At 39.3% G+C, this 22197-nt stretch overlaps 2 pseudogenes; one reads left to right on the top strand and one right to left on the bottom strand.

The window, feature by feature from the left end:
- Positions 1–1336: 1336 nt before the first annotated feature.
- Positions 1337–16344, bottom strand: LOC129057485 (tripartite motif-containing protein 43B-like; annotated as a pseudogene).
- A 1-nt stretch (position 16345) lies between these two features.
- The window catches only part of LOC112128507 (ranBP2-like and GRIP domain-containing protein 4), a 144100-nt pseudogene continuing 138248 nt past the window's right edge, over positions 16346–22197 (top strand).

The following is a 22197-nucleotide window of genomic DNA, read 5'->3' as shown; positions in this document are numbered from 1 at the left end:
GTTGATACCAAATCTTGAAGAAAATTTCCAAAAAATATTTACCTGGTCAATTATCAATTGCCCTTTTACAGGAATCTGGAACTTGAATGATGTTTCTATAAGGGGCTCGTTGGATCTCATGTTTTACAGGACCCCCAGTCTCTGGATATAGATCCTCAATGTCCACTTCTTAGGAAGAGTAGGTGTAGTAGGTTATATTCCTCCCCCACTCTCTCTAAAAGAGTGCTAAATTATATATTCCATCCCACATTGTTTTTCTATGATGTAACTTCAAGACTGCTACTGCTGTGTGCGTGTTCTAGTCCCTTTACTTTGTGTAGGGTTGTGACTACAGCTGATGTTTTACTCTGTAGAATAATGGTAGTATACAATTCTCCTGACTCTATGGGAATCTTCAGTGTGGAAAATTATCTACCATGCTGTGAGCAAGCCCAAGCGGCTACCTAGAGAGGCCATTTGAATATATTCTAGGTAACAGCCCCAAGCAAGGAACCTCAGACATCAGCCAGGATCATCTGCTGGACTGGAAGTAGAATGTTTCCATTATTTAATCAGTGATCATGAAAATGACCATTTGATGGGTAGACAGACTCAATGGACTCACTATAAACTGGGTTTTCATCAGAACTGGGTTTTGTTTGTTTTGTTTTTGGTTTTGGTTTAATTTAGTTAATTTGTTTATTTTTTATTTATTTATTTTTACCTGATACTAATATGTTTCCAATGTAACATGAGGTGATGGTTATGTCTGGTCTCTAGGTTATCAGTGAGAATTCACAGTCTGTGTGACTTGGAAATACAAACACATTTTAAAGCAGACAGTCTGCACATCTGTCTATTATTCCGTGGGTGACGCTGTTTGCTTTATCAAACAGCTACAGAATTCAATGTGGGTTCAACCCTTTTGGTTCTTGCTCAGACATTGCTGGCAAATTCTCAGAAAAGCAATAGGCTGTACCATTAGCCTATGTCTGTAGATCGATACACTATCTAGGTTTTTGTAGTGTGTTCTGATGTTCACACAATGATAAAAGTGCCTAAAAATGCATTTCTCAGAATGTATTTTGTTGCCATAGGATGCATGACTGTTAAATTCCTGTTCTAGCCCAAAGATTCAGTGAAAACTTCTGCGTAAAATAAATTTTCCCCCCCAAAGTGATGAGGTGTAGAATTTACTGTATTAATAGGAGGGAACTCTCACACTTACAAGTTCATTGTACAAAACACCGTCTGTCCATGATGTGCAAAATTTGTTCCTGAATGAGATCATTAAGTTGGAATCACACACCCACATATTTCCAGAATTCCATCCAATAAATTCACAAACACTTGAAAATCACAATACGTATTTTAGGTAATGGGCCATAAGAGATTATTTTAATTGTAAGAAAATGTACAAAAAGTCTTGCCTTTTACAAATTTTATATTTAATAGCAATAAAATGAAGTGACACCGAAGTAGAAAAAAGCCTGAACAGTATGATTTCTTTATATCAACAGTGAAGGGCTCCCTTGTATATGGAGTTCCCAAACAGTAAGTTTTCTTAATCCTGATCATCTGTGGCCAGTGTAAAAGAAAGGCCTGACAGGAAACTTTAAGGAGCCAGCCGGGTAACTCCATATGAGGGAACTCTTGGTGACATTCAAAAAACTCACACTTCCACTTTCAAAATCAAGAAACACACCAACCCGGCCCTGAGGTTTCTCTATATAGTGAGGAAACACTGGGGAGGTGGTCAAGAGACTGAAATGATTATTCACCTTCACACACAAAAGAAGAAATATGTCCTCAGATTTAACCATTGTGCTATTCTTCCTTATCCAGGTGTCCTTACAGACTCCCAGAGCCCAGTCCCAAGAGTTGTCCACATCCAGCTCCCAGTAGTGTTTCCCAAAGGAGAAGACCCTGGATCCCCATGCAGCAAAATAGTCAGATCTGTCAGAATTCAAAGATCCACGTCTAAGCATCCAACTTCTCACATCTTCAAAGAGCCTGATGTTGTGATTGCTTACTTCATAATGGAAGGAAATTTCCACTGTAGAAAAAAGAGAATGTTCCAGTGAAAAGCAGTTTATAAATCCTTATGTTCAGATAAGAAAGAGATTCTCACTAGAAAACACAGGTCAAGATTAGAAAGAAAATTCTGTCCGGAAAAATGTTGGAATCAAAGGGTGTTAGGTGATCTGCACAAATAAACGGCTAAACTATGATGATCACAATTTCTATAAACTCAAAAAGTATAAAGGGGAGGAAGGTCATGTCTATGTCTTGTTAGTGACCTTTCATAACAACTGAAAACTGGAAGCTCTTGCGCTGTAGCCAAGTCCATAGCAATAAAATTAACCTTCATTGTCTCTTCTCCGTCAGGGCAGAGCAGGAGGCTTTGGACAGGAGATGAGGTGGGCAGACATTCTTAGTCCCAAATAAAAAAGTTATCACTTTCCAGAAATATTATGATCTGCGACTTAAGCTAGCAAATTCATACTTAAAGACAAAATCTGAATCTGCCTTCTGAAAAGTGAAGATTCCTTGCAAGAATTATCTGACTTTCATGCCAGATTCAGGCACAGACTTCTTTTATTCTGCTGGATTTGTCATGATCTATCCTGGAGTTCTAAGACCTCATCAACCACCAAATCATGTTCCTATTGTTCACAGATTCTCAGTTTTTGCATTGTTATATAAGTTACTCATGTGTGCTTTAGTTGATTAAAAACATGATTAAAATTATAAATGCTATGAAACTTCACCTGAAATGTATTAAAAAAAACTGTCACTCAAATCAGTCATTAACTGCACTGAATTTGAAATTGAAATGTCCTGAATTCAGTTCTGTATGCTTCATGTCATAATTGTATACATGAAATTGTATCAGAGAATGGTTCCTAAAGTCCTAAAGAGCCCTTCTGCATGTTTTATTTTTCTAAGAAATTTGTTATATGGCTGATTCCTATTACATTTCACCAGCTTTTATTTAGTTTTGTCTGTTTGATGATAGTGAAACTATAAATATAAATACCTATTCACAGACTATTCTCTTCTTCTAGATGAAAGATCATTACACTGGGAAAGCTGCCCATAGAAAACCATAATTGAAGGCATTGCACGTTGATCCCACCAAGAGGGCGACACTCACCTCGGAAGCGGTTGAGCCTGTACACCAGTCCAGTGATGGGCCCTGCAGTGAGCTCTGGATTCACAGGTTGGGGCATGTGCAGCAGCACAGACTCACTCCTGCAAGGAAGTAGGTTGAGTTGGTTAAGTTTCTGATGTCTGTGTTTAAGAAACAGATTCCAACAGAAAATGCTTCATTCAAACCCACTTCTGATACTGTAATGTACCTCCACAACGCTAGGATGGGTTTGTGGCTCTTAGGGAATCTTTCTAACTATTCACTCCATTTCTAACCTACTGCCACTGAAAGATAAATGCCTCTCTCCCTATCTGCCACCAAATAGTTGATCTCTAATTATGATTCTGAATCATAAAAAGAGGCAACTGTATTCTAGCAATCTCTGCATTGCACTCTTCAAAACATAACCCCTTGAGTCACTTGGGAAAGTAAGAAAAGATTAATGTCTGATAAAAGGCATAGGTAACATTTATCATACCACACAAACACGTGACTATACACACATACACACACAATCACACTGACACATTATGGTGTTAGTAAATTATGTTTTCACTTTGTTGGAAACAGCCTGTTTTTCATAGCATGCCTTGTGCTCCAGTTTGCACTGATGGCCGAAAACATACCTTGCCACGATGTCTCCCAAATCCTGTAGAGAGAGAGAGAGAGAAAAAAAAAATTACTTATTTAGAAAGTTGTTATTCTTGTTGGGTGAGGTGGTTCACACCTGTAATCCCAGCACTTTGGGAGGCCAAGGTGGGTGGATCACCTGAGGTCAGGACTTCCAGACTAGCCTGGACAACATGGCAAATCCCCGTCTCTACTAAAAATCCAAAAAAAAAAAAAAAAAAAAAACCAACAATAGTGGGGTGTGGTGGTGCATGCCTTTAGTCCCAGCTACTAGGGAGGCTGAGGCAGGAGAATTGCTTGAACCAAAGAGGCAGAAGTTGCAGTGAGCTGAGATTGGGCCACTGGACTTCAGTCTGGGTGACAGAGGAAGACTCTGTCTCAAAATAAACACACAAAAACAGTTGTTATTCTGCCTATCTGGTCTTCAGGTTTTGAAAACTTTAGAATTACCACATAGTATCACTGCAACTCTTTTAAAATGTATTGTCATCTCTAACAATTATACCAGTAAGACCTATTGACAGTATGAATTTCTGATAAATTCAGGACCCTAAATTTGAGTGAGAGAGAAAGGTGTGAGTAGTGACTGCGCATTGCTGCAGCTGTCTACAGTGTGGTCTCTTTCAGGGCTAGTCCCCAAAGTGTAATGTGGCTCAAATCAAGAGCATTTCAAACCTAGGACTTCCCAAAAGGAGGAAGAAGGAAATGTCAGTTTTTCCATAATTTCTATGTATTATCCATTGGAGTTAAACATGGAATTTTCACATGAAATTTTTTCTTCCAGAGTTTTAATGAAATGTGCTGGAGGAGGAAGCTTGTGGTAGAAAATGTTGTATGGAAATCTAGTTGCACAATTCCATAAAGCTTTATTTCCATGATTAGGGTAGGAGTTACAGTTTATCTCTATAACTGGTGGGAATGACTCTCACCATCAATGCAGGAGATGAAGAAATAATGTCTTTGGTACCCAATGAAAGGCAAAGATGTAAAGGTCAGCTAACACAAAGTGTCTCAAGGGGCATCCTCCGTTCTTACCTGGAGCAGCTCCACATCTGGTTTATGACACATTTCCATTAGCTCCTGATACATTTCTTTCAAGTGTTTACTCTTTTGATCCATTTTGACCCAACTTCTCTGGAGTTGCTGAAAAATCTCTCGATATTCCTTGTTCAATCTCTCTAAATGTTGTTTTTCTTCCTTATGGAGAACCGGGTGCAGCTTCCTATACTCATTCCTGATCATCTGTGCCCGTAAAACCACATCGCCCTGTAGGGATATGAATTTTGTAGGTTATATACCCAGGCCTACTTCCACCTCGCAGAACCCACAAATTCATCCTCCTCATTCCTTCTTTTATTTTCCATCCTTTACAAACAGGATGATGAGTTAAGCAAGACCTTCCTTCAAAGTTTATGTAATTCATCAATTCCCAAACACCTGCAAAAAAGCCCTTTAAATTTAAATGTCTAAATCTATGTCCTCTCAAATCGGAAATACAATTAGAAAACAACTAAAATTTATGATTGGTTGTTACATTGTCATGAATAATACACATAATCTTTGTTACTCAATTAGGTTGTTGTTTCAAATCTCTGTACTTCACAGCCTGAACAATCACTCTTAGTAGAAATGTTTTTAGTATATTATAATCAGGATCAGAAGCCATCACACAAAAAGGATCTTGTAAAAAATTTAACCCCCATCTGTCAAACCGACTACCTCTTTTCTGTCTCCTATCTTTCTTCTGTCAAATCCATAGACTCTGTATTGCACTGCCATTCTAAGAACATGAATCCCCATTCCATTGTGTTTCTCCTCTCAGTAATGACATATTTATCCTCTCACTCCCCCAGTCATTTTTTATCCCTTCTCCTCAGCTTTTCATCATGTTGCATTTTCTCCTACTTGGACTGGCATCATGTGGGTCCTTCGCTATCAGATTTCACCAGCACAGGCACATTTCTTAAATTACTGTTCCCACCCGGTTTCTTCCCCCTGGACAATATCATATTCACCAATCAATGCCTTGATTTCTCAATTATATACTATTTAATCAATATTTCATAATTCATATTATACAGAAAACTCTGTCTGAAATACTTATTAATTTTGAGCACATGCTTGCCCTTCAGAATTTATATTTATTTTTTACTTATCTGAAAAGCATTTACAGAAAACCTGAACAATCGTTATATTGAACAGTCTGGTTGTTTTCCAGCCTATGAATAAACACATGACAAAATCTGGCATACGAGAATTTCAACTCAAGTTGCTAATATAAATGTTGTCAGCGTGCTTGTCTCAAGCTGGTCAGGAGGACTCACGGTCTCATACTTACCCTCCAGACGAAGGCTGTTCTTCTCTCCTCATATAGATTTCTCTGATTTTCTTGAATCTTTTCCCATAAAATCCTCATTTGCTTTAAGAGTTTCTCCTGCAAAAGAATTACAAGGTTGAACAACAGAAAGTCAAATACCAAAGATTCCACAATCTGAGTGGTATATGCAGGCAATGGATATAATAGATAAATACATTAGTGGGAGGAGAAAAAAACAAAATTTTTCATTGCTCATCCTTAATTGATATTTTTCAGTTTGAGGTTTCAGAATGTAGAACAGTTTAGGGAACTGAAGAGTGAAGATTTCCTGTAACCCAGCTAAATTAGTTCAGGGAAACATCCTGCTTCAGAACCCACTATGCTAGCCCCTGATTTTGTAGTGTGCTATTCCCATACTCATTTGTCCAGTAATATTAAATATATTTCCAAAGTACCTTTCTTTGCACTGGTAGTTTTGGTAGCTTTTCAATGTCATTAGCATTGAACTGTAGAGTCAATAAGAATGACATGTACTTAATCAGTCTCTTTTTGGGTGCAAGCTCCATGAAGGAAGGTAGAGTTGCACATTTTATTCAAAATGTCATCATTGGTACCTAGAACAGCACCTGGCACTCAGTAAAGAATGGAGTAACCACCGTGATTCTCATCGTCCTTCTAATCTCTTTAACTCTGCCATCCTCCAGCTTTCAGGTGATCACAGAGCTATCTCTTACCCGGTGTTCCTCAGCTGCCTCTTCATGGGATAATGTTTGTGAGCCCCGTGCTCCTGAGAGTTGGAGCACAGCAAGCAGAGGAGACTCTTGTCCATGTCACAGAACATCTTCTTTGTTTGCCTATGGGTCCCACATATTTGTTTCTCAGAGCTCAGGAATTGCCAGAGACTGGTTTTTCTGGCAATGGTCACTAAATTCTTCAGAAGAATATTGGTTTTGAAGTCCTTTTTCTGTGATGGTTCCCTGCATGCAGGGCAGTTGGCAGGACTTTGGGCTTCCTCCCAGGAAAGGCAGAGACAGGGCCTGCAGAAGCTGTGCCCACAGCAGATGGTGACAGGGTCTACCAGGTAGTTCAAACAGATGACACAGGCGAGTTCCTTCTGGAAGGCATGTGAGAAGTCTGAGTCCATTTTCCTAAGGAAAGAAAACCACAAGAATTTAAGCTTCTACCCTGGAGAGACAAAGATCTGAGCAAAGTTTGAATCAGTTCGTGATCGAATAATATCCTTTCTTTCTAGAGAACTATAGGCTTTAATTTGCAACGACAGAAATAGGAAAAATAGAAAACTAAGGCACAAAGAGACATCAACCTCTAGAAAAAGTGACTGTTCTCCAATCAACACATGACCTAGATTTGCAAACTCTACTTTCTTGCATGGAAGAATGTCGGATTTTTTTGAGGTGTTAGTGTCCACCAAATTGCTTAGGCTTCAAGGGTTTCATCAACCTGTAAACTCAAGGTTTGGGTCTTGAATGGTCTGAAAATCAGTAACACTCTTAATTGCCGGTGATTGGTTTAGAGAAGGAAAGCTAACTAAGCTCTTCTACTCTCATTATTTTATTTAACTATAACAACCATCCATAATGACTTTTCCAGAAGGACTTTGCTTGAAAATGTTAGAGCAGAACTCATACTTTGACCCAAATCAGAAAAAGCTAGCCTTTACTCTCCAAGGAAAAACAGTCAAATCAAGGTAAGGTACCTCTCCAAGGTAAAGCTAAGAATCATTGTTTTTCTAGGCTGCTATGTTAATTTAATCAACAAAAACTTTCTGGCATGTTTACTGTTCCTGGACAGTCTGTTAATTTGGGGATGTACTGGTTAATATTACAACATCCTTAAAAGACAATTAATTAAATTTACAAAAAGATAATGATAATTGAAGCATTATCATGACTCTTTCACACAGTCAGGAAAAGAGTAAGTATCATGCAATAATAGGCACTAGAGGCCGGGCACGGTGGCTTACGCCAGTAATCAGAGCACTTTGGGAGGCCAAGGTGGCTGAGGCGGGCAGATCACGATGTCACGAGATCAAGACCATCCTGGCTAACATAGTGAATCCGAGATAGGGATTCACTAAATTACTAAAAATTATGAAAAATTAGCTGGGAGTGGTGCGGACGCCTGTAGTCCCAGCTACTCTGGAGGCTGAGGCTGGAGAATGGCGTGAACCTGGGAGGCGGAGCTTGCAGTGAGCCGAGATTGTGCCACTGCACTCCAGCCTGGCTAACAGAGCAAGATTCTGTCTCCCCCCCAAGAAAAAACAAAAACAAAAAACTAGGCACTAGACAGTAAGTCAGCATTTTAAATGTATGTTTTGCTAAAATACAAATAAAAATAAAAACCAAGCCAGGGAAGGTGACTCAAGCCTGTAATCCCAGCATTTTGGGAGGCCAAGTCAGGCAGGTTTTTTGAGCTCAGGAGCACTAGACTGGTGACACGGCAAAATGTCTAGATCATCTTGTCTCTAAAAATACTTATATAAATTAAAAAAAAAAAAAAAAAAAAGGCCGGACGCAGTGGCTCAGGCCTGTAATCCCAACACTTTCAGAGGCCGAGGTGAACGGATCACAAAATCAAGAGATGGAGACCATCCTGGCCAACATAATGAAACCCCGTCTCTACTAAAAAAAATACAAAAATTAGCTGGGCGTGGTGGCAGTCACCTATATTTCCAGCTACTCTGGAGGCTGAGGCTGAAGAATCGTTTGAACCTGGAAGGCGGAGGTTGCAGTGAGCCAAGAGCGCCACTACACTCCAGCCTGGCGATAGAGAGTGATTCCAACTCAAAATAAACAAACAAACAAACAAACAAACAGCTGAACATGGTGGCCCATGTTTAATCCATAAACCTATGGATTATGTTTAAAATAATTTTATAAAGAAATGGAGCCGTTTTTAAAACTCAGAAAATGAGATCATTTCATCTAAAAATAATCTAAGTTTGCAGATAAATTAAAGTCCCCAAATTTTGTTTTGGTTTGTAACCTAATAGTAGCTCCTACTCTGGAAACTGTGTACTTACCTCAGAAATATATCTGTGTTCTCACCAAAGCTTGCTGTCGAATCAGATGAATTGAGCTCACGGATGAGAGTCTCACTGCAGTGCTGGTAGATTTCGGAAGTCCCCAAAGCCAGTTGCAAAGCTACTCTGTGGGCTCTGGAGAAGAATGAGCTTGGCTCCTGAAGTGTCCGTTTATAAATCTGTGAAGACCACATCCGTTTCCTCTAATTGATTGCATTTCACAGGGCATAGGTGGGTGTTAACATAGATGATTAGGTTTCTTCAAAACAGAAGTTTTATGTTTGTTTATTTTTTTTTGAAAGGAGTCTGGCTCTGTCTCTGGCTAGTTTTTTTTTTTGCATTGTTAGTAGAGAGGGGGTTTGATATAATTGATATAATAGGAATTGCACATAGAGAAGCCCACAGGAATTGCAAATAGAGAAGCCCACAAAAGCTAACCAAATTAATTCTAGTTTATTGGATAAATGGCATGATATGTATTCTAGTTCAAATTTGAAGGTTGGTATAAACCTTTTCAGACACTGGACATGAGACATTTCACCAAGATTGGGTGTGAGGAAGAGGAAAGAAATAGAATAGTATATAAAATAGTATATAGAGTAAAAATATAGTAAAAGGAAAAATCAATCTGCATAATATGGCGTATGGCCAAATGTTTTTTAACATTTAGGCGAATCAGACATGGAAAAATCCTAAAAGGGAGATTAATAGAGGAAATAATGGACTCAGTAAGAACTGTGAAGAAGCATCTCAGGAAGAGAAACTGGAAGTCTTTATACAGGTTTTGATTTAAAGAGGGAAAGAGAACAGGAACATTGAAAAAGACGGACAGAAAGAAATAACAAATATTCAAGACTCCTTGCAAGAGTGAGGCAGAAAGTTTATAGATTGCTTGATTACACCCAGCATATAATTATTTGAAGTTTTCTGTTGAGAGTGAGAGTATGTAATCCTTTTAACCAAATGTCTCCGCAGAACTATGTGTCATTAAGTAAGGTGATAATCAATATTCAATATCAAAAGATGCCTCTATTTCTCGATGAGGAGAAGCAACTGCATCTGCAGGCACTGGACAGAGAAGCAAAAGAGCTTTTCCAACAACTACAAGACAGTCAAGTGAGAATGACCCAACATTTAGAAAGGATGAAAGACATGTACAGAGAGCTGTGGGAGACGTGCCACATGCCTGACGTGGAGCTGCTCCAGGTAAGGAGGGAGGGTCCATCCCCAAAGAAAGGAAGCCTTTGCTGGACAATGCTGCCAGGACATGCAAATGTCACCTTCATATGTCACTGCTCTCAGCTTAGTGACACATGCTGTCTGACTCCCACATTACATTTGTCCAGTTTTTCAGAAAAAAGCTACAAAAGAAGCTTATTAGAGGGGAATATTCCCTGTGGTCAGTGTTTGATAAAGGGGAATATAAAATTACATCCACTCAAAAATTCCAAAAAAGCTTGCTTGTTCATGGTTAGGATAAGAATTACATTTCATCTATGTTGTTTCTATTTGGAAAAGTTCCTCCCTCTTAGAAGCAGGAGATACACATATGATATATATATTTTATATATATATGGTACATATGGATATGCATACACACATATACATATATATACACCCCCACACACACATACATATCTATGGTGTTGAATAAATAATATCATCTAAGCCAGGGGTGTGCAATCTTTTGGCTTCCCTGGGCCTCATTAGAAAAAGAATTGTCTTGGGCCACACATGAAATACACTAAGATTAACTATAGCTGTATTGTAAAATGACAAAAATCTCACCATGTTTCAAGAAAGGTTAGGAATTTGTGTTGGGCCACATTCAAAGCTGTCCTTGGCTGTATGTGGCCCATGGACCGTGGGTTGGGCAAGCTTGTTCTAAGGTATGAACTTCAAATACTATAAACATTTTTTAGGTATATTATTGGTTCTTTCCTGGAGCAGCTCCACATCTAGTTTATGGCACATTTTTATCAGCTCCTTATAGATTTTTCTTTGGTTTTTTTTTTTTTTTTCTGAACCATTTTGTCTTTTTGCTTTTCTTAAGTTGCTGTAAAATCTTTCTGTCATCCTCTGTAATTTTCTCTAAATGTTGTTTTACTTCTCATGGGGAACTGAATGCAGCTTCCTCTACTCAGCTCTGGTCATCTCTGCCCATAGCTACACATAGCACTGCGGGGACCTGGATTTCCTAGATGACATATTTACTCTGAATTCATCCTCCTCCACTTATACCTCTTCTATTCACTTTGACTCGTTTTCTTTTCTTTATCTCTTTCATCTTTTCTTTATAATAAAGATCAGGGTCTCACTATGTTGATGGCCAGGCTGGTTTGAAACTCCTGGTCTCAAGTGGTCCTCCCAAATTATTGGGATTACAGACATGAACCACCAAGCCTAGCCTGACTCATGTATTCTACCAATAAGCTAAATACATAAACTCATGTCTTCCCACTTGACAGAACCATGAAATAAATCATTCCTGTCTTCCTTTCATTTATTTGTATTGTTTCTTAATAATACTGTATTGTTCCTTAATAACAGAGAATTTTCTTTTTCTTTTTCTTTTTTTTTTTTTTGAGATGGAGTTTCACTCTTGTTGCCTAGGCTGGAGTGCAATAGCACAGTCTCTGCTCACCGCAACCTCTGCCCCCTGGGTTCAAGCGATTCTCCTGCCTCAGCCTCCCAAGTAGCTGGGATTACAGGCATGCACCACCATGCCGGGCTAATTTTGTATTTTTAGTAGAGATGGGGTTTCTCCATGTTGGTCAGGCTGGTCTCAAACTCTCGACCTCAGGTGATCCACCTGCCTCAGCCTCCTAAAGTGCTGGGATTACAGGTGTGAGCCACCACACCCAGCCAATAACAGAGAACTTTCTTAACCTAGAGAAATATATCAATATTTAAGTACAAGAAGGTTATAGAACACCAAGTAGATTTAACCCAAATAAGACTGCCTCAAGACATTTAATAATTAAACTCCTAAAGGTCAAGGATAAAGAAGAAATACTAAAAGTGGCAAGAAAAAAGAAACAAATAACATACAAAGGAGCTCCAATGTATCTGGCAGCAGACTTCTCAGTGGAAACCTTGCAGGCCAGGAGAGAGTGACATGACATATTTAAAGAGCTGAAAAGCAACAACAGCAACAACTACCACAACAAACCCGCTTTTATCCTAGAATAGTATATCCAGTGAAAAAATCCTTCAAACATGAAGGAGAAAGACTTTCTCAAACAAACAAAAGCTGAGGAACTTCATCAACAATAGACCTGTCCTACAAGAAATGCTAAAGGGAGTTCTTCAATCTGAAAGAAAAGGACATTAATGAGCAATAAGAAATCATCTGAAGGTTAAAAAAAACACCTCATTGGTAATAGTAACTGCACACATAAACATAGAATATGGTAACACTGTAATTGTTGTGTGTAAACTACTCATACCTTGAGTAGAAAGACTAAAAGATGAGGGCAGGGCACAGTGGCTCACGCCTGTAATCCCAGCACTTTGGGAGGCCAAGGCAGGTGGATCACGAGGTCAGGAGTTCGAGACCAGCCTGGCCAACATGGTGAAACCCTGTCTCTACTAAAAATACAAAAATTAGCTGGGCGTGGAGGCACACGCCTGTAATCCCAGTTACTCAGGAGGCTGAGGTAGGAGAATCGCTTGAACCCAGGAGGCGGAGGTTGCAGTGAGCCAAGATCACGCCATTGCACTCCAGCCTGGGCGATAGGGCAAGACTCCATCTCAAAAAAAAAAAAAAAGACTAAAAGATGAACCTATCAAAAAATAACAACAGTTTTTCAAGACATAGACAATATAATAAGATATAAACAGAAAAAACAAAATGTTAAAAAGTGGGGAGATGAAGCTAAAGTGTAGACTTTTTATTAGTTTTCTCTTTGCTTATTTGTTTTTACAGTGTTATGTTTTCATCAGTTTAAAATAGTAAATTATAAGATGATATTTGCAAGCCTTGTGGTAACTTCAAATAAAAAAACCTAAAACAGATACAGAAAAAATAAATAGCAAGAAATTAAAACATACCACCAGAGAAAATCACCTTCACAAGAAGGAAGGAAGGAAGGAAGGAGGGAAGGAGGCAGGGAGGGAGGGGAGGGGAGGGGAGGAAGGAAGGAAGGTAGGTAGGTAGGAACGACTACAAAACCACCAGGAAACAAGTATCAAAATTGAAGTAGTTAAGTGCTTACTTTTCAGTAATGATATTGAATATAAATGGACTAAACTCTCCAATCAAAAGACACAGTGGCAGAATAGATAAAAAAATAAAAAAAAAAAAGACCCAACAACCTGTTGCCTACAAGAAACAGACTTCACCTATAAAGACACACATAGATTGAAAATAAAGGGATTGGGAAAGGATATTTTATGCAAATGGAAGGCAAAAAAGAGCCAAAGTAACTATACTACATCATACCAAATAGATTTCAAGACAAAAACTATAAAAAATACAAAGAAGATCATTATATAATGAAAAAGGGTCCATTCATCAAGAGACTATAACAATTACAAATATATATGCATCCAATACTAGAGCACCCAGATATATAAAGCAAGGAGGGAGGGGAGGAGAGGAGAGAGGAGGGGAGGGGAGGGGAGGGGAGGGAAGGGAAGGGAAGGGAAGCTACAGGTCAATATTCTTGATAAACGTTGATGCAAAAATCCTCAACATACTAGCAAGCAAATTCACCAATACATTAAAAAAGATCATTTATCATGACCAAGTGGGATTTATCCCAGGATGGCTCAGTGTATGCAAAGCAATCAATGTAATACATCATATCAACAAAATAAAGGACAGAAATGATATGACTACTTCACTAGATGCTGGAAAAACATTTGATAATATTCAACATCTTGGCCAGGCACAGTGAGTGTCTTATGCCTGTAATCCCAGCACGTTGGGGGGCCAAGGTGAGAGAATCAGTTGAGGCCAACAGTTTGAAACCAGTCTGGTCAATATAGCAAGACTCCACCTCCACTAAAAATAAAAAATTAATCAAGTGTGGTGGCATGCCCCTGTAGTCCCAGCTACTCAGGAGGCTGAGATGGGAAAATCAATGTATTTTGTGATGAAAAGAAACTCTCAAAAAACTGCATATAGACAGAACATACTTCAACATAATAAAAACCATATAACAGACCCACAGCTAATATCATACTCAATGGAGAAAAACTGAAAGCCTTTCCTCTAAGACCTGGAACAAGAGAAGGATACCCACTTTCACTGCTGTTATTCAACAAGTACTGGGGAAGACCTAGCTAGAGAAATTAGAGAAGAGAAAGAAATCAGAGAAGAGAAAGAAACAAAGGGCATTCAAATTGGAAAGAAAGAAGTCAAATTATTCTTGTCTGCAGATGATATGATCTTACATTTCAAAAATCTAATGACCTGCTCCCCCCAAAAAATATTAGAACTGAAAAACAAATTCAGTAAAATTGGAGGATACAAAATAAACATATAAAAATCAGTAGCATTTCTATATGCCAACAGCAAAAAATCTGAAAAATCAAGAAAGTAATCCTATTTACAGTAGCTGCAAATAAAATAAAATACCTAGGAATTAACCAAAAAGGTGAAAGACCTCTATAATGAAAACAATAAAATACTGATGAAAGAAATTGAAGAGGACACCAATAAATAGAAGAATATTCCATGTTTATGGATTGGAAAAATCAATATTTTTTAAATGTCCATACTACCCAAAGCAATCTACAGATTCAACACAATCCCTATTAAATACCAATGACATTCTTCACAGAAATAGAAAAAATAATCCTAAAATTTATATGAAGCCACAAAAGACCCAGAATAGCCAAAGCTATCATGAGCAAAAACAACACAACTGGAGGAATCACATTACCTGACTTCAAATTATACTACAGAGCTATAGCAATCGAACAGCATGGTACTGGCATAAAAACAGATGCATAGACCACTAGAACAGAATAGAGAACCCAGAAACAAATCCACACAGTACAGTGGACTTGTTACAACAATGGTGTCAAGAACATACATTGGGGAAAGGATGGTCTCTTCAATAAATAGTGCTAGGAAAACTGGATATCCATATGCAAAAGAATGAAACTAGACTTCTCTCTAACCATATACAAAAATCAAATCAAAATGGATTAAACACTTAAAATTAAGACCTCAAACTATGAAATTACTACAAGAAAATATTGGGAGAACTCTTCAGGACATTGGTCTGGGCAAAGATTTCCTGAGTAATACCTCAAAAGCACAGGCAAGCAAAGCAAAAATGGACAAATGGGATCACATTAAATTAAAAAGCTCCTGCACCCCAAAGGAAAAAAATCAACAAAGTGAAAGGACAGCCCACAGAAGGGGAGAAATTATCTGCAAACTATCTATCTGACAAGGGATTAATAAGCAAAACATAGGGCAGGCGAAGTAGCTCATGCCTGTAATCCCAGCACTTTGGGAGGCTGAGGTGGGTGGATCACCTGAGGTCAGGAGTTTGAGACCAGCCTGGCCACCATGGTGAAACTCCGTCTGTACTAAAAATACAAAAATTAGCTGGGCATGGTGGTGCGTGCCTGCTGTCACCCAAGCTGCAGTGCAGTGGCGTGGTCTAAGCTCACTGCAACCTCTGCCTCCCGGGTTCACGCGATTTTCCTGCCTCACCCTCCTGAGTAGCTGAGATTACAGGTGAACGCCACCATGCCGGACTAATTTTTGTATTTTCAGTAGAGACAAGGTTTCACCATGTTGGTCAGGCTGGTCTTGAACTCCTGACCTCAGGTGATCCGCCTGCCTCAGCCTCCCAAAGTGCTGGGATTACAGGCGTGAGCCACCATCCTCGACCCTCATTTTTTTTAATAGATATGAATTTAAAAATGTATGCTTTAGTATTCACACATGTCCGATGCAACGTATTTAACCAGTCATCTCCAGAAACGTCGTTCCAATTTAGACATTCACCAAATTGGCCTGAGTGCTTTTTTCTTCCAATGCATTGCGCACTTATAATTTAGAACAAGTGACCAAAACGCTTAAGAGCCCATCACGCAAATTGTTATCTGCTGGAAATCCACCTTAGGCTGTGGAGGCTGGCGGCCGAAATCTGATCCGGGGTTGCCAAGACAACCTCAGAGCCCAGGGCGCTGCCAAGAGCCCTGCCGAGTGCAGCTCGAGCGCCGACGTCGCCAATGTGACGCACAGTGATGACGCAGCACGCAAGTTCGTCAGAATGGTCCTCCGCGGGCTACCTCGCTGCGTCCCTGACTTCCAGGCGCTTTCCTCTTGGAAGTGGCGACTGCTGCGGGGCTGAGCGCTGGTCTCACGCGGCTCGGCAGTCAGGTTGGCGGCGCGATGAGGCGCAGCAAGGCCGACGTGGAGCGGTACATCGCCTGGGTGCAGGGCTCCGCCCCGTCGCCTAGAAAGGTGAGTGGGTCTCGAAGAGACCGACGGCCTCGACCTGGCCGGGCGGCGGCCTGGCGCGGCTCAGGCGTCATGGTTCCCGACGGGCGCTGCTCCCTGGCGCGCTCTGTTGAGGCGCCGGCCGGCTAGCGCAGTCCTGTGGGCGGCGTGGCGCTTGCAATCTCAGGGAGAGTCCTTGGGGGACCGCGGTGGACGGGAGACCGTTGGCGCCGGCGCTTCCTCTTTCTCCCGGCTTGTTCCCGACGGTGCTGGCTCCGGACGGTGCTGGCTCCCGACGGCGCTGGCTCCCGACGGTGCAGGCTCCCGACGGTGCAGGCTCCCGACGGTGCTGGCTCCCGACGGTGCTCGCTCCCGACGGTGCTCGCTCGTGGGCCCGCCCTGGCCCAGGCTTTCTGGCCGATGGCGCGCTGCGTAGTACCGGCGCGGCCTAGTTCTCGGGGGCTTGGGCACCCGGGTGCTATATCGGCGGGTTTCTTCCCATCTCCTGGACATTTACTTTATATGCTGCGGCGGAGGTCGTACCTCTTTGGCCTGGAGGAACCCAGTGGGGACTGACGCAGCTCCCGGGTGAGCTTTGGCGGCTGTGCTTTTGCCCTTAAAAATATTCTTCGTCTGTAATCCGAGCACTTTGTGAGGCCGAGAGACCAGCCTGATCAATATGGTGAAAATCCGTCAGTATTAAAAATACAAAAATGAGCCGGGCGTGGTGGCAGGCACCTGTAGTCCCACCTACTCGGTAGGCTGAGACAGGAGAATTTCTTGAACCATGGAGGCAGAGGTTGTGGTGAGCAGAGATTGCGCCACTGCACTCCAGCCTGTGTGACAGAGCGAGACTACGTCTCCAAAAAAAAAAAAAAGGAAAAAAAAAATTCTTTCTCTAGTTTTTCTTTTTCCAGATGGCTTCTGTTTAGTTTTTCTATGTTCTGTTAAGTTGGTTTCTTATTCTGCAGCTGATTCCTACTTCTCAAAGGCTACTTGACAGCTCTTATTTTTATTTTTATTTTTTTAGAATAGGGTCTTGCTGTGTTGCCCAGGCTGGCATCAAATTTTTAGGCATAAATGATCCTCCTACCTCTGTTTCCTGAGTACTTAGGACTACAGGCAGGCACCTTTGACAGCTGTTAGTTGTTTTTTCTGCCCTTTACATCTATATACTTCTGAGTAACACACATATATACTTTTGTTATTCTTAATTCCCTTTCTCCCGTTTTAGACATTTTCTTTTCTTTTTTTTTTTTTGAGACGGAGTCTCGCTTTATCCCGCAGGCTGGAGTGCAGTGGCGCGATCTCGGCTCACTGCAAACTCTCCCTCCCGGGTTCACGCCATTCTCCTGTCCCAGCCTGTAGCTGGGATTACAGGCACCCGCCATTATGCCTGGCTAATTTTTGTATTTTTGTGGAGACGGGGTTTCACCATGTTAGCCAGGCTGGTCTCAAATTCCTGACCTCAGGTGATCCGCCCACTTCGGCCTCCCACAGTGCTGGGCTTACAGGCATGAACCACTGCACCCAGCTCTATTTTTTGTTTTGTGATAGGAAATTATAAAACATGGAATTATGCATTTGTCAGGCTTTAAAAAAAACTTTTAAGTGAATGAAAATGGCGTATTTGAACTTAAACTTAGGACAGGTTTTTACTGCTTTTGAAAAAATGTTGGAAAATATTTCTGTATGAAAAGTAAAACAACTTTTAATTTTTTTTTAGATGTCAATGAACGGATTCTATTTTGCAAAGCTGTATTATGAAGCTAAAGAATATGATCTTGCTAAAAAGTAAGTACAAACTGTAACATGTATTCGTTTTTTAAAAATCAATGCCTTTTCTCATTTTCTTCTTTGAAATAGGTAAAAATATGTTCTTAGTAGTTCTTCCTAAGTGTATTCTGGAATAAGGGATTTATCACTCAGACTGATGCTAAGGACCAGCCTAGATTCCATTGAGATTGAAATGGTAATTAGTGTTTTCTGCATGCTGCTGCTTGTTTATACCAAGGGCAAGAAATTGTTTGGCTTAAAACACTTTTTCTAAAAATTGTCTTCTGTTGGAGTAAAAGAGGACCATGCCTATATCTTAATTTGTTTTTGGTTAAATATCTGATACCTTAATCAGATGAAAAATAGCAATGAATAAAAAATTAAACTGTAAGTGTAAGGCGGGAGAATAGCTTGTATAAAAGATCTTTAATTGACACAGTATGTGATGCTCTAAGGCTCTATCCTAGGGGTAAGAAGCTTGGTGATTCTGATTTCCTGACTTGGAGTGGATTAAAGCAGGAAATTAAGAGGGAGGCAGGCTTTTTTTTTTTTTTTTTAAGGCAGTATCTGTCTCTCTTGCTCAGGCTGGAGTGCAGCAGCTGACTCCATCTTTGCTCACTGTAACCTCTGCCTTCTGGGCTCAAGAGATCTTCCCACCTCAGCGCCCCAAGTAGCTGGGGATACAGATGCGCACCACCACACCTGGCTAAGGTTTGCATTTTTTGGTAGAGACAGGTGTCACTATGTTGCCCAGGCTAGTCTTGAACTTCTGAGCACAGCAGTCTGCCTGCCTCGGCCTCCCATAGTGTTGGGACTACAGGTGTGTGTTACTGCTTCTGCTGGGAGGCAGGCTTTTAAAGGCATCCAAAGGAAGATGGAAATGCTGGTAAGAAAGGAAAATGGTGGTACATAAATTATGTAACTAGCAGCACTGTGACTGTTAACTCTTGTACCTTTTTACTGTGAGACTTTAATCCCTTAGTTTAGGTCTGGCCTAATTTCTCTGATTGTAATACTGTCAAGGAACCTAGAGGATATTTACTTATTTTAGTTGTTACTTGATTTGAGAAATGGAAATTTCCTGTATTTGGTACTGTAATTAGTAATTTTTCTTCTGTTCGATTTTAGCTGGATATAGTACTGTTAGAAATTACTTTCTTGCTTAAAGGGTAAATGTATTTCCCTTTGTTTGGGAAATTGTTGCTGTTTAGTATTTTGCATTATGACAACTTTAAAAATGTTTACTATAATCACTTCTAATTTATTTGCAAAACTGTTAGTACTTTATTAAAATGTGATCAGGAAGAAAAAGCAATTTATATGTTCATTTCTTATGTGTGGATAACACTGGAGAAAAATTTGGTAAATGTGACATTTAATGGTAAAATGAGTATGTGGTCAACTCTATGTACGTGTTTTTAAATATTACCCATTTCTTTCTATGAATACTTTTGAGTTATCGCATAAATATTGGTAGTTTTGAGTAACAATATAAACAAGTTTAGTGGTTGCTTTGGTTTAAGATGTATTCTTCGGTTAGCATTTAAAAGTACAGTTGTAAGTTTAATTTACTTTTGTATTACTTTTAAAAAACAGATACATATGTACTTACATTAATGTGCAAGAGAGGGATCCCAAAGCTCATAGATTTCTGGGTCTTCTTTATGAATTGGAAGAAAACACAGACAAAGCCGTTGGATGTTACAGGGTAAGTTATAGGATCCAAATATAGCCTTTGCATAGCCAAACACATGATGCCCAGAGAAATTTATATAAGTAAGTCAAATATATTTTATGAATATCATAAAACAGGCATTGGTATCATAGTACAATTATGTGACACAGCTTGGAACAGCTATAGAATTGTTTAACACCTATAAATTGTAAGTCTAACACGGTCAGAAATGGTGTTCTTTTGTGTTTTTTGCATTCAGATGACACAAATATAATTTTTATTTGATTCATTTCCAGAAAATTCCAAGACACTTTTATTTTAACACCTTTGAAGTAACATGTTTTCTCTAGAAGTAGAATTTTTTAAGGGTTGGAGTGATCATTTTTTAACCTTTATATATAAGTATATATACTCCTACATACATACATACAATTTATTTACTAATCTTTAATTTCTTTTCTGATATTAGCGTTCAGTGGAATTAAACCCAACACAAAAAGATCTTGTGTTGAAGATTGCAGAATTGCTTTGTAAAAATGATGTTACTGATGGAAGAGCAAAATACTGGGTTGAAAGAGCAGCTAAACTTTTCCCAGGAAGTCCTGCAGTTTATAAACTAAAGGTAAACAAACAAAACATAAAGGGAGAAAAGACATAACCATTTCTAATATTTGGAGTTTAAATTACTTTTCAATAGCAAACCTTAAGCCCAGGTGTTTGTGTTTCCTTTAAAATTTTTCTTTTAAAAAGTGTATTAAAACCTTTCTGAGCATCTACTGTCTTATTAGGCATAGTTATACTTTATAAGTGACATCTCATTTACCCTTCTGAAATAATTAATATTTTAGGGATTTTACAGTTTAGTAGCTGTAAACTAAGTAGAGCTAAGATTTACATTAAGTTCTGTCTGGTATCCAATTTTTGCTTCTTTAAGTGAAAATTACCTACAGGATGACAATTTAGGGATATTTTAAAGGAGAGTTTTCTAATAACTATTGTCTGAAAGTAGAAGGGATTGTATTTTGAGATAGTAAGGTTTTCAAGCAAAAGATAAAAGGTGGTTTCTCTAGTATATAAGACGTAATTACTAAAAATGGTAGGAAGTTCTTGCTAGTGTGTTGACTGGTCCTGATATTCTTTATAGAGTAAAATATAGTTTACTAAGTAACTGTTCTGGAGAAAATCTACACAAATATGTTTGGCAAACATTTAAAATGTATATTGTAATGTTTTATATATTAATGTATACTTTATTGTGTATGTACAATATTAAATTATAAATGTATATTTGCCTTTAGCCTCCTCCTACCCCCATTATATATGTTTCTGATAGAAATGTAAAAAATTTTAATTTTGAAATAATTATAGATTTTTTTGCACAGGAAGTTGCAAAGATTGTACAGAAAGATCCTATATGCTACTTCATTTTTCCCCAGTGCTTATACAGGTTGAGCATTTAAAATCCGAAATCCTAAATGCTCCAAAATCTGAAATTTTTTGAGCACTGACATGGTGCTCAAAGGAAATGCTCATTAGAAAATTTTGGATTTCAGATTTTCAGATTTGAGATGCTCTACCTGCTAAGTATCCTGCAAATATTCCAAAGTCTGAAAAAATTCAAAATCTGAAATACTTCTGGTCTCAAGCATTTTGGATAAGGGATACTCAACCTGTTTAACCCGACCAAAGCACAATATGAAAATCAGGAATTTTGACATTGGTACAATGTGTATGTATAGTTTTCTTTCATTTTATCACGTGTAGATTCATACCACCACTGCCGTCAAGATACAGAACTACTCTATTACCACAGAGATCTTCCTCATGCTGCCCCTTTTGTAGTCATGCTACTTACTTCTCTTCACTATGCCTGACCTCTGGCAACCATTAATCTGTTCTCCATCTTTATACTTTGGTGATTTCAAAATGTTATGTAAATGTCATCATGAAGTGTGTGACTTTTTTTTTTCTTTTTTCATTTTTTTTGAGACAGAGTCTTGCTCTGTTGCCCAGGTTGGAGTTCACTGGCGCAATCTCAGCTCACTGCCACCTCCACCTCCCAGGTTCAAGCGATTCTCCTGCCTCAGCCTTCCGGGTAGCTGGGACTACAGGCACATGTTACCATGTCCCACTTATTTTTGTATTTTTAGTAGAAACAGGGTTTCACCATGTTGGCCTGGCTGGTCTTGAACTCCTGACCTCACGTGATCTG

Source organism: Pongo abelii, chromosome 12 (genome assembly GCF_028885655.2).
Source record: "Pongo abelii isolate AG06213 chromosome 12, NHGRI_mPonAbe1-v2.0_pri, whole genome shotgun sequence".
In the NCBI taxonomy this organism is placed as follows: Eukaryota; Metazoa; Chordata; class Mammalia; order Primates; family Hominidae; genus Pongo; species Pongo abelii.
This window is presented reverse-complemented; position numbering and strand designations above follow the sequence as displayed.